The sequence below is a fragment of the Acomys russatus genome, chromosome 16 (assembly GCF_903995435.1).
Source record: "Acomys russatus chromosome 16, mAcoRus1.1, whole genome shotgun sequence".
Classification (NCBI taxonomy): domain Eukaryota; kingdom Metazoa; phylum Chordata; class Mammalia; order Rodentia; family Muridae; genus Acomys; species Acomys russatus.
Window position 1 is genome coordinate 36,009,269 of NC_067152.1, and position 14,386 is coordinate 36,023,654.

At 42.8% G+C, this 14,386-nt stretch overlaps 1 protein-coding gene across 1 annotated transcript in view; it reads right to left on the reverse strand.

Annotated features, from left to right (window-relative positions):
• The window catches only part of Abca9 (ATP binding cassette subfamily A member 9), a 79,521-nt gene that overhangs the window by 32,326 nt on the left and 32,809 nt on the right, over positions 1-14,386 (reverse strand). The window lies entirely within an intron of this gene.

Below are 14,386 nucleotides of genomic sequence, written 5' to 3' on the forward strand. Positions count from 1 at the left end.
AGCTGGTGGGCAGCTTCTGAGTTCCTGGGCTTGGAGGGAACTGTGGGCTGCAGAAACACCAGTATTTGAGGCTTCTAGCCCAGACATGACCCCACAGCCCTGAATACAAGTGGATCCGACTTCAGATACCTGGCCAATCCACCGAAAGTCCCTGAGTCCATGCAGGCATAGGTGCATGCTCCTTCTGAACTCCAGGGCTTAGAGGGAGCTATGGGCTCCAGAACCACCATTGCCTGGGGCTTCTAACCCAAAGGCAACCCCACAGCCTGAAACACAAGTGGATCTGAATTCAGGTCACCAGGACAATCCACAGAAAGTTCCAGGGTCCAAGCAGACACAGGGTATGCACTCCAAGAACTAGCTGCAGGCCCAGTGGGTGGCGTACAGCTTCTGACCTCCGGGGTTCAGCCCCGGGCTGTAGCCCTGGGCTACAAAAACACCACCATCATTCATTGTCCTCTGCCCCTAGGAGCAGCTCTCTGCTCAGATATCTTTCCACCTGCCCCCCCCCCAACTGCCTAACACACCTGGTTCACAAACAGGGCAGAGACAGTGAACTCAACGGAGGTGAGCTGGGTTGGGCACAGGACCAAAGTCCCATTATTCTCCACCCAGAGGAAACGAAAGAGCCCTCCAGAGCAGCTCTCTGCTCAGATACCTTTCTTTGTTCTTGCCAGCTGCCTGACCTACCTGAGCCAACAGAGGCAGTGAACTCAGCAGAAGTGAGTAGGGCACAGGACCGAAGCCCCATAGTCTGTATCTACCCCCACGCCCTCTGACCATCTGGCCATCATAGATCACCCAGCCTGCTAATACCAGAGACATCACAATGGGAAGAGGTCAGCATAAGAGCACAAGAAACAATTCCCAGGACCATTTGATACCACCAGAAACCAGCAGTTCCTACCACCACAACAAGCCCTGGAGACAATATCACACCCAATGCACAAGAGAAAGGTTTCAAATCTGAGGTTATGAAAAATAATAGTGAGTGATCTTAAAGGAGGAAAATAAATACCTCAAACTAGAACATGAATGCACAAATAAAGAAAAGAAAGAATTGAACAAATTGCTTAAAGAAATTAAAGACAGGAAACTACAAACAGGAGAAGGAAATTAATAAAAGCATTCAAGACTTTAAAATGGAGATAGAAGCAATGACGAAAACACAATCTAAGACAATCATAGACATGGAAATGACACAGAACATCCAAGAAATCTGGGGCACTATGAAAAGACCAAACCAAAGAATAATAGAAGTAAAAGAAAAAGATTCCCAGATCCAAGGTCCAGAAAGTATTTTCAACAAAATCATAGAAGAAAGCATCCCTAACATAAAGAAAGAAATGCCCATAAATATACAAGAAGGCTACAGAACTCCAAATAGATTGGACCAGAAAAGAAAATCCTTCTGCCATATAATATTCATTAAATGTACAGAACAGGAGGATCCAAGATGGCGGCGAGCAGTGTGGACCGCGTTTGGAGGCTCCAGTGAACAATTCAGGGAATTGCACAGATTTCTGAGCCAGGAACACCGAGGTCCGAACATCACGGCAGCGGGAGTGCTCCACGGTTCGGAGAGACCAGGGTGCGGAGGACCTGCGTGCCCCTGCACACGGGAGGAGCGTGGTTTTTCTCTGATCGGAGCGGCAGCGGTAGAGGCGGCAGCACCAGCGGCACCAGCAGCGGCGGCTGAGGTTTGCAGCTCATAGCCTTCCGGTGGAGGCGATTGGTGTGGTGGCTGGTGGGAATTGCTGCGGGAGAGGGGACTTGGGGCAGGATTTGGGTCGCGTGGAGCCTTTGGACCCAGATTGGACTCGGCGGACAGTTCGGCCCCAGAGTCCCGGGTATTGGCCCGGCCCAGCAAACAATTCTGCCTGAGGCACTAACTCAGCGTGGCCATAGCTCCCCTGCTGTGGCGCAGGCTTAGTTGAGCACGCTGCTCCACACTAGGCACCACCTCAGCTCAGCGGCAGCTCCCCTGCGGTGACACAGTCTGGGCGGAGCACTTGGTTTCACCACAGGCGCTAACTCAGAGCAGCCGCAGTTCTCCTGCTGTGGCGCAGGCTTGGTGACGTGCTCGGTTCCATCCTAGGCACCACCTCAGCTCAGCGGCAGCTCCCCTGCGGGGACACAGTCCGGGCAGAGCACTTGTTCCACCACTGGCGCTAACTCAGAGCAGCCACAGTTCTCCTGCTGTGGCGCAGGCTTGGTGACGTGCTCGGTTCCATCCTAGGCACCACCTCAGCTCAGCGGCAGCTCCCCTGCGGGGACACAGTCCGGGCGGAGCACTTGTTCCACCACTGGCGCTAACTCAGAGCAGCCGCAGTTCTCCTGCTGTGGCGCAGGCTTGGTGACGTGCTTGGTTCCATCCTAGGCACCACCTCAGCTCAGCGGCAGCTCCCCTGCGGGGACACAGTCCGGGCGGAGCACTTGGTTTCACCACAGGCGCTAACTCAGAGCAGCCACAGTTCTCCTGCTGTGGCGCAGGCTTGGTGACGTGCTCGGTTCCATCCTAGGCACCACCTCAGCTCAGCGGCAGCTCCCCTGCGGTGACACAGTCTGGGCGGAGCACTTGGTTTCACCACAGGCGCTAACTCAGAGCAGCCGCAGTTCTCCTGCTGTGGCGCAGGCTTGGTGACGTGCTCGGTTCCATCCTAGGCACCACCTCAGCTCAGCGGCAGCTCCCCTGCGGGGACACAGTCCGGGCGGAGCACTTGTTCCAGCACTGGCGCTAACTCAGAGCAGCCGCAGTTCTCCTGCTGTGGCGCAGGCTTGGTGACGTGCTCGGTTCCATCCTAGGCACCACCTCAGCTCAGCGGCAGCTCCCCTGCGGGGACACAGTCCGGGCGGAGCACTTGTTCCACCACTGGCGCTAACTCAGAGCAGCCGCAGTTCTCCTGCTGTGGCGCAGGCTTGGTGACGTGCTCGGTTCCATCCTAGGCACCACCTCAGCTCAGCGGCAGCTCCCCTGCGGTGACACAGTCTGGGCGGAGCACTTGGTTTCACCACAGGCGCTAACTCAGAGCAGCCACAGTTCTCCTGCTGTGGCGCAGGCTTGGTGACGTGCTCGGTTCCATCCTAGGCACCACCTCAGCTCAGCGGCAGCTCCCCTGCGGTGACACAGTCTGGGCGGAGCACTTGGTTTCACCACAGGCGCTAACTCAGAGCAGCCGCAGTTCTCCTGCTGTGGCGCAGGCTTGGTGACGTGCTCGGTTCCATCCTAGGCACCACCTCAGCTCAGCGGCAGCTCCCCTGCGGGGACACAGTCCGGGCGGAGCACTTGTTCCACCACTGGCGCTAACTCAGAGCAGCCGCAGTTCTCCTGCTGTGGCGCAGGCTTGGTGACGTGCTCGGTTCCATCCTAGGCACCACCTCAGCTCAGCGGCAGCTCCCCTGCGGGGACACAGTCCGGGCGGAGCACTTGTTCCACCACTGGCGCTAACTCAGAGCAGCCGCAGTTCTCCTGCTGTGGCACAGGCTGGACAGAGCTCTCGGTTCCACCAGCTCTAAGACTCTGGTTGGACACAGTGTACAGTTTGAATCCAGAATTCCTGGCTGAGATTGGTGGTCAGTTCGGGCCCTGAGTCAATAACTGACCACAGCACGCACTTTGGGCCAAAAGGCCCTAGTGGAGCTTGGTGCGTAGTCCCAGCCCAAAAATTCTGGCTGGGCCCTGTGTGCATTTTGGGCCCAAAATCCCTAGCTGAGCTTGGCAGACGGTTCTGGCCCTGAGAATCTAGCTGAGTTCTGCCCGTGGTTCGGTCCCAGTGCTCCTGGCTGGACTTGGCAGGGAACACAGAAGGCTGTGGATACCTTGGCCTGACCCAACGCTCATTCAGAGACCCAGAACAATTGCAGGATCCACAGCAGAGAGGGACTGAGGATCACTGGCTGTGAGAGACCAGAACAACAGGGCTAACCTCCTAACATCCACACCAGTGAAGCTTTGAGCTCGCAGCCTAGGGAAATCGTAAGAAAACAAGTGAATCTATCATCAGACACCCTCCATTCAACTCTGGAAGCTACCCAACAAAACAAAGACGGCAAGATGTCTAAAGGACAACGAAAAAGCATACGCAAAAAACCCCAAAACAACATGGCGTCTCCAGTTTCCAGCTATCCCAAAGAAAACCACCCAGAGAACTCAAATACAACGGAAATACAAGAAAATGACCTCAAATCCTTAGTAATGAGGATGATAATGGAGGAAACAAATAAAATTCGTAATCAAATGCAGGAAGACGCAGACAAACAGGTGAGAGACATAAAAGAAGCACATAGAGTGGAACTGGAAAAATTGCAGGAAAATGCAAACAACCAGATGAAAGAAATAAGTAAAACGGTTCAAGCTCTGAAGACCTATAAAGAGGCAATGGAAGAAACTCAGGAATATACAAAAAATCAGATGAAAGAAATCAAAAAATCAGTTCAAGATCTGAAAATGAAAATGGATTCAATGATAAACACACAGACAGAAGAAAAACGAGAACGTGAGACCTCAGAGAAGAAGGCGAGCAACACAGAGGTGAGCTTTTCTAACAGAATCCAAGAGATGGAAGAACGAATCTCAGGGCTAGAAGATACAATCACAGATATTGAATCAACCATTAAAGAAAATGCCAAATCTGGAAAACTCCTGACACAAAACATCCAAGAAATTAAGGACACCATGAAAAGAAGAAATTTGCGGATAATAGGCATTGAAGAAAGAGAAGACATCAGACTCCAGGGCCAGAAACTATTCTCAACAAAATCATAGAAGAAAATTTCCCCAATCTAAAGAAAGAGATGCCTATAAACATACAAGAGGCCTACAGAACACCAAATAGAATTGACCAGAAAAGAAAAACTGCCCGCCACATAATAATCAAAACACAAACATGCAGAACAAAGAAAAAATATTAAAAGCTGCAAGGGAAAAGGGCCAAATAACATTTAATGGTAAACCTATCAGAATTACACCTGACTTCTCAGCAGAGACCATAAAAGCCAGAAGGTCCTGGACAGAGATCCTGCAAACCCTAAGAGAACACAGATGCCAGGCCAGGACTACTTTACCCAGCAAAATTATCAATAACCATTGATGGAGAAAACAAAATATTCCATGACAAAAACAAATTCAAACAGTACCTATCCACAAACCCAGCTTTACAGAAGGTACTAGAAGGAAAACTCCATCCCAAAGGGTCAAGCTACAACCAAAACTACCCAGGAAATAGATAACTATCCCATGGCAAAAACACAAACTACACAAACGCTCGACTGGAAACAACATCAAAATTAAGACTCTTAACAGTCACTGGTCATTAATATCTCTCAACATCAATGGCCTCAATTCTCCAATAAAAAGACACAGACTAACCGAATGGGTACATAAACAAGACCCAACATTCTTCTGCATCCAAGAAACACATCTCACCCATAATGAAAGGCATTACCTCAGGGTAAAAGGTTGGAAAAAATATTCCAAGCAAATGGTCACAAGAAGCAAGCAGGTGTAGCCATTTTAGTATCGAACAAAATAGACTTTCAACCAAAATTAATCAAAAGGGATGAGGAAGGACACTTCATACTCATCAAAGGTAAAGTCAACCAAGATGACATCACAATTCTGAACATCTATGCTCCCAATACAAGGGCACCCACATATGTAAAAGATCTCCTAAAAAAGCTTAAACCACACATCGATCCCCACACAATAATAGTGGGAGACTTCAACACCCCACTCTCACTGAAGGATAAGTCATTGAAACAGAAACTAAGCCGAGAAATAACATCATTAACCAATGCCATGGGTCAAATGGATCTAACAGATATCTATAGAACCTTTCACCCAAACAAGAAAGAATACACCTTCTTCTCTGCACCCCATGGAACCTTCTCCAAAATTGATCACATCGTAGGTCACAAAGCAAGCCTCAACAGATACAAGAGGATTGAAATAATACCTTGTATCCTATCAGATCACCATGCTCTTAGGCTGCAATTCAACAACAACAGAAATAACAAAAAGCCTACACGTTGTGGAAACTAAACAACTCTCTGCTAAATGACACCTGGGTCAGGGAAGAAATAAAGAAAGAATCAAGGAGTTTCTGAAATTCAATGAAAATGAAGAAACAACATACCCAAATTTGTGGGATACATTGAAAGCAGTGCTAAGAGGAAAATTCATAGCACTAAGTGCCTTTAAAAAGAAATTGGAAACATCGCACATAAGCATCTTAACAACACAACTGGAAGCCCTAGAAAAAAAAGAAGCAGAAACACCCAAGAGGAGTAGACGCCTGGAAATTATCAAACTCAGGGCTGAAATTAACAAATTAGAAACTAAGAAAACAGTCCAAAGAATCAACAAAACCAAAAGCTGGTTCTTTGAGAAAATCAACAAGATAGACAGACCATTAGCCAAACTAACTAAAAGGCAGAGAGACAGTATTGAAATGAACAAAATCAGAAATGAAAAGGGAGACATAACAACAGACACTGAAGAAATTCAAAGAATCATAAGATCCTACTTTGAAGGCATATACGCCACAAAATTTGAAAATCTAAGGGAAATGGACGATTTTCTTGATCAAGTTCACTTGCCAAAGTTGAGTGAAGAACAGATAAACAAGTTAAATAGTCCCATTTCCCCGACAGAAATAGAAGCAATCATCGATGGTCTCCCAACCAAAAAAAGCCCAGGGCCAGATGGTTTCAGTGCAGAATTCTACCAGACCTTTAAGGGCGAGCTAATACCGATACTCTTCAAGCTACTCCAAAAGATAGAAATGGATGGAAAATTACCAAATTCATTCTATGAGGCCATAGTCTCATTGATACCTAAACCTCACAAAGACTCAACAAAGAAAGAGAATTTCAGACCAATTTCTCTTATGAACATAGATGCAAAAATACTAAATAAAATACTTGCAAAACGAATACAGGAGCACATCAAAGATATCATTCATCATGACCAAGTAGGCTTCATTCCAGGCATGCAGGGATGGTTTAATATACGGAAATCCATCAATGTAATCCATCATATAAACAAACTGAAAATAAAAAACCACATGATTATCTCCTTGGATGCAGAGAAAGCATTTGATAAAATTCAACACTCATTCATGTTTAAAGTTTTAGAGAGATCGGGGATACAAGGCACTTTCCTCAACATAATAAAGGCTATATACAGCAAGCCAATAGCCAAAATCAAAGTAAATGGTGAGATACTCAAGGAAATTCCTCTCAAATCGGGAACAAGGCAAGGCGGCCCACTCTCTCCATATCTCTTCAATATAGTACTCGAAGTTCTAGCCAGAGCAATAAGACAACAAAAGGAGATCAAGGGTATCCAAATGGGAAAGGAGGAAGTCAAATTATCCCTCTTTGCAGATGATATGATAGTGTACATAAGTGACCCTCAAAACTCCACCAGAGAACTCCTAAAGCTGATAAACACCTTCAGCAAATTGGCTGGATACAAAATTAACTCAAAAAAGTCTGTAGCCTTCCTATACACAAATGACAAGCTTGCAGAGGAAGAAATTAGGAAAACCACACCCTTCACATTAGCCACAAGCAATATAAAATATCTAGGAGTTACCCTAACTAAGCAAGTGAAGGACTTGTATGAAAAAATTTCAAATCTCTGAAGAAAGAGATTGAAGATGACCTGAGAAGATGGCGTGATCTTCCTTGCTCATGGATCGGGAGAATTAACATAGTAAAAATGGCCATCCTACCAAAAGCAATCTACAGATTCAATGCAATCCCTATCAAAATAACTACACAATTTTTTAAAGACATTGAAAGTTCAATTCTGAACTTCATATGGAAAAACAAAAAACCCAGAATAGCTAAAACAATCTTGTACAATAAAAGATGCTCCGGAGGAATCTCCATACCTGATCTCAAACTGTACTATAAAGCAATAGTACTTAAAACAGCATGGTACTGGCACAGCAACAGGCTGGTTGATCAGTGGAATCGAATCGAAGACCCAGATATGAATCCACACACATATGGTCACTTGATTTTGACAAAGAAGCCAAATCCATTCAATGGAAAAAGGATAGCATCTTCAACAAATGGTGCTGGTCTAACTGGAGGTCTATGTGTAAAAAAATGAAACTGGACCCATATTTGTCACCTTGCACAAAACTCAAATCCAAGTGGATTAAAGACCTCAACATAAAACCAGAGACACTAACTCACTTAGAAGAAAAAGTGGGAAAGAGCCTGGAACATATTGGCACAGGAGACAACTTCCTGAACAGAACACCAACGGCCCAGGCCTTAATGTCAACCATTAATAAATGGGACCTCATGAGGCTGAGAAGCTTCTGTAAGGCAGGAGACACTGTCAAGAGAACAAAGCGACAGCCTACAGACTGGGAAAAAATCTTCACCAACCCTACATCTGACAAAGGTCTAATATCCAAAATATATAAAGAACTCAAGAAATTAAACACCACCAAACCGAATAACCCAATTGAGAAATGGGGCTTGGAACTAAACAGAGAATTCTCAACAGAGGAGTATCAAATGGCTGAGAAACACTTAAAGAAATGCTCAACCTCCTTAGTCATCAGGGAAATGCAAATCAAAACAACTCTGAGATTCCATCTTACACCCATCAGAATGGCTAAGATCAAAAATTCAAGCGACACCACATGCTGGCGAGGATGTGGGGAGAGAGGAACACTCCTTCATTGCTGGTGGGAATGCAAACTAGTACAGCCACTTTGGAAATCTATCTGGTGCTATCTCAGAAAAATGGGAATAGGGCTTCCTCAAGACCCAGCTATTCCACTCCTTGGAATATACCCAGAAGATGCTCCAGCACACAACAAGAAAATTTGCTCAACCATGTTCATAGCAGCCTTATTCATAATAGCCAGAACATGGAAACAGCCTAAGTGTCCCTCAGTAGAAGAGTGGATAAAGAAACTGTGGTACATATACACTATGGAATACTACTCAGCTATTAAAAACAAGGAATTCCCGAAATTTGTGGATAAATGGATTGAGCTAGAATGATCATAATGAGTGAGTTAACCCAGAAGCAGAAAGAATCAAATGGTATATACTCACTTATATCTGCATACTAGCCCAAGGGGCATGTCCCACGAAAGCCTTCACTTACCAGGAAACTGGGACAGAGGGGAAGGCATCCTATTGGGACTCTAAATGAGAGATGCATGGGAGAACAGCAAAATAAAAGGATCCAGAGGGTCCTAGAAATCTACAAGTAGAACAATATGATAGGCAGATTTGGGCCCAGGGGTCCCGCTCAAACTAAGGCACCAGCCAAGGACAATACAGGAGGTAAACTTTAAACCCCTTCCCAGATCTAGCCAATGGTCAGAATATTCTCCACAGTTGAGTGGAGAGAGTGATACGACTTTCTCACATACTCTGGTGCCTCACATTTGACCATGTCCCCTGGAGGGGGAGACCTGGTGGCACTCAGAGGAAGGACAGCAAGTAGCCAAGAAGAGACTTGATACCCTATGAGAATATATAGGGGGACGTAATCCCCCTCAGGAACAGTCATAGGGGAGGGGAATAATGGGAAAATGGGGGGGGGAGGAATGGGAGGATACAAGGGATGGGATAAACATTGAGATGTAACAAGAATAAATTAATAAAAAAAAAAAAAAAAAAAAAAAAAAAAAAAAACGTACAGAACAAAGAAATAATATTAAAAGCTGAAAAATAACAAGGCCAAATCACATACAAAGACAAACTTACCAGAATTACATCTGACTTGTCAATGGAGATTATGAAAGCCAGAAGGGCCTGAATGAATGCCATACAGACACTAAGAGACCACGGATGCCAACTCAGAATACTATACTCAGCAAAACTTTCAATAAACATAGATGGAGAAAACAAGGTATTGCATGAAAAATAAAAAAAAAAACCACACAAGTTTAAACAGTACCTAACCACAAATCCAGCCCTACAGAAGATACTAGAAGGAAAACACCAACCCAAGGAAAGTAACTTTACCCAGGAAAAGAAATAACCCCACACCCACAAAACAAAAAGAAAAGAAACACACACACACACACACACACACACACACACACACACACAACCACCACCACCATCAAAAACACAGGAACCAATAAACACTGATCATTAATATCTCTCAACACCAATGGCCTCAACTCCCCAATAAAGACACATAGGATAACAGAATGTATATGAAAACAGGACCCATCATTCTGCTGCATATAAGAAACACACCTCAGCAATAAAGATAGACATTATCTTAGAGTAAAGGACTGGAAAAAGGTATTCCAAACAAATAGACCCAAGAAGCAAGACGGAGTCACCATTTCAGTATCTAATAAAATAGTCTTGCAACCAAAACTAATCAAAAGAGATGGGGAAGGACGCTTCATACTCATCAAAGGAAAAATACACCAAGATGATGTCTCGGTTCTGAACATCTATGCACCAAATGCAAGAGCACACCTACATTAATAAAAGAAACATTGCTAAAGCTTAAATCACCTTCTGAACCCCACTAATTAACAGTAGAAGACTTCAACACCCCATGTCACCAATAGATCGACCATCAAAACAGAAACTAAATGGAAAAATAATTAAATTAATAGATGCCATGAATCAAATGGACCTAACTGATATCTACAGAACATTTCACTCAAACACAAAAGAATACACCTTCTTCTCAGCACCTCAAGGAACCTTCTCCGAAGTTAGCCATATACTTGGTCACAAAGCAAACCTCAACAGATAAAAGAAGATTGAAAAAAATCCCTTGCATTTTATCAGACTACCATGGATTAAAATGGACTTTAACAACAACAGAAAAAAACAGAAAGCTTACAAACTCATGGTAACTAAACAACTCCCTATTCAATTACCTCTACATAAGGGACAAAATAAAGAAATTTAAAACTTCCTAGAATTCAATGAAAATGAAGGCACAACATATTCAAACTTATGCGACACAATAAAAGCAGGGCAAAGAGGAAATTTCATAGCACTAAGTGCCTTTATAAAGAAATTGGAGTGATCTCATACTAGTAACTTAATAGCACACCTGAAAGCTCTAGAACAAAAAGAAGCCAACTCAGCAAATAGGAATAGATGGCTAGAAATCATCAAACTTGGGGCTAAAATCAATAAATTAGAAACAAGGAAAATAATTCAAAGAGTCAGCAAAACCAAGAGCTGGTTCTTTGAGAAAGTCAACAAGATAGACAAATCCTTAGCCAAACTAACAAAAAAGCAGAGGAATAGTATTCAAACTTACAAAAATCAGAAATGAAAAGGGAGACATAACAGATACCAAGGAAATCCAAAGAATGATTAGGTTGTACTTCAAAAGTCTATAGGTCACAAAATTTGAAAATCTAAATGAAATGGAAAAATTCTTGATATCTACCAATTACCAAAATTGAAATCAAGAGAAGGTAAACAAATTATATCTCCTAAGGAAATAGAGGCAGTCATCAAAAGTCTCCCAAACAAACAAACAAACAAACAAGAAAACAAACAAAAAACAACAACACCCCCCCCCCAGGACCAGATGGATTCTGTGCAGAATTCTACCAGACCTTCAAGGAAGAGCTAATACCAGTTCTCTTCAAACTATTCCACAAAATAGAAACAGAAGGAACATTATCAAACTCCTTCTATGAGGCCACAGTCACCTTGATATCTAAACCATAGAAAGGCTCAACAAAGAAAGAGAATTTCAGACCAATTTCTCTTCTGAGCATTGCTGCAAAAATACTCAATAATATATTTGCAAACTGACTCCAAGAACACATCAAAAATATCATTCACCATGACCAAGTAGGCTTCATCCCAGGCATGCAGGGGTGGTTTAATATACAGAAATCCATCAATGCAATACATCATATAAGCAAACTGAAAGAAAAACATCACATGATCATCTCCTTAGATGCCAAAACACATTTGCCAAAATCCAACACCTATTCTTGTTTAAAGTCTTAGAGAGATCAGGGTTACAAGGCACATACCTAAACATAATAAAGGCAATCAATACACAGCAAGCCTATAGTCAGCATCAAACTAAGCACTGAGAAACTTAAATCAATTCCACTGAAATCAGGGACAACACAAGGCTTTCCACTTTCTCTATATCTCCTCAATATAGTACTTGGTGCTCTACCTAGAACAATAACACAACAAAAGGAGATCGAAGAGATACAAATTATAAAGGAAGAAGTCAAATTATCGCTATTGGCATATAATATGATAGTATATATAAGTAACCCAAAAAATTCTACCAAGGAACTCCTATAACTGATAAACACCTTCAGCAAAATGGCTGGATACAAAATCAACTCAAAAGAATCACTAGTCCGGGGGCTGGAGAGATGGCTCAGAGGTTAAGAACATTGGCTGTCCATCCAAAGGACCTGAGTTCAATTCCCAGCAACCACATGGTGGCTCACAATTGTGTAGTGTGATCTGATGCCCTCTTCTAGCCTGCAGGCATATGTTCAGGCAGAACACTATACATAATAAAGAAACAAAATCTTAAAAAAAAAACCCACTAGGTCTCCTGTATACAAATGACAAATGGGCTGAGAATGAAATTAGGGTAACTACATCCTTCAAAATAATCACAAATAATGTAAAGTATCTTGGTGTAACTCTAACCAAACAAGTGAAAGACTTGTATGAAAAAAAAACTTCAAGTCTCTAAAGAAAAAAAAAATAGAAGAAAATATGAGAAGATGTAAATAGCTCCATTCTCATGGATCAGGAGAATCAACACAGAAAAATGGCTATCTTACTAAAAACAATCTACAGATTCAATGCAATTTCCATCAAAATTCCTACAAAATTCTTTACAGACCATGAAAGATCAATTCTCAACTTCATATGGGAAAAAAAAAAACAACAAAAAAAAAAAACCAAAAAAAAAAAAAAACCCCAGAATATCTTAAACAACCCTGTACAATAAAAGACCTTCCAGAGGAAACTCCATCCCAGATCTCAAGCTTTACTATAGAGCAACAATAATAAAAACAGCATGGTATTGACATAGAAATAGACTGGTTGTCCAATGGAATTGAATCAAAGACCCAGAAATAAACCCACCTACCTATGGACACTTGATTTTTGACAAAGGAGCCAAAAACGTACAATGAAAAAAGATAGCATCTTCAACAAATGGTCCTGGTCTGACTGGATGTCTACATGTAAAAGATGCGTATAGATATACATTTATCACCCTACACAAAACTGAAGTCCAACACACTAAATCTATTAGAAGAAAAAGTGTGGGGGCTGGAGAGAGGCACAGAGGTTAAGAGCACTGACTGCTCTTCCAGAGGTCCTGAGCTCAATTCCCAGCAACCACATGGTGGCTCACAGCCATCTATAATGTGACCTAATGTGCACTGTATACATAATAAATAAATAAATCTTTAAAAGGAAGAAGAAGAAGAAGAAGAAGAAGAAGAAGAAGAAGAAGAAGAAGAAGAGGAAGAGGAAGAGGAAGAGGAAGAGGAAGAGGAAGAGGAAGGAGAAGGAGAAGAAGGAGGAGAAGAGTGGAAGAGTCTTGAACTCATTGGCACAGAGAAAAACTTCATGAACAGAATACCAATAGCTCAGGTTCTATGGTCGACAATTAATAAATGGGACTTCATAAAACTGAAAAGCTTCTGTAAGGCAAAGGATACTGTCAACAGAACAAAGCAACAACCTATAGTCTGTAGACTGGGAAAAGATTTTCACCAACCCTACATCCGACAAAGGGCTAATATATAAAATATATAAAGAACTCAAGAAATTAAATACCAAGCCAAATAACCCAATTAAAAATGGGGTACAGAGCTAAACAGAGAATTCTCAACAAAGAAGTGTTGAATGGGCTTAAAGACACTTAAAAGAAATGTTCAACATCCTTAGTCATCAGGGAAATAAAATCAAAATGACTCTGAGATTCCATCTTACACCTATCAGAATGGTTAAGATCAAAAACTCAAGTGACAGCACATGCTGGCGAGGATGTGGAGAAAGGGGAACACTTTTTCATTGCTGGTGGGAGTGCAAATTTCTACAACCACTTTCAAAATAAATCTGGCGCTTTTCTCAGAAAAATTAGGAATAGTCCTATACTACTCCTGGGCATATACTTGAAAGATGCTCCACCATACAACAAGGACATTTGCTGAACTCTGTTCATAGCAGCCTTATTCATAATTGCCAGAATCTGGAAACAGCCTAGATCTTCATCAGCTGAAAAAAAAAAAATGGATAAAGAAACTATGGTACATTTACACAATGGAATGCCATTCAGCTATTAAAAACAAGGAAATCTTGACATTTGCAGGCAAGTGGGTGGAACTAGAAAAGATCATCCTGAGCAAGGTAA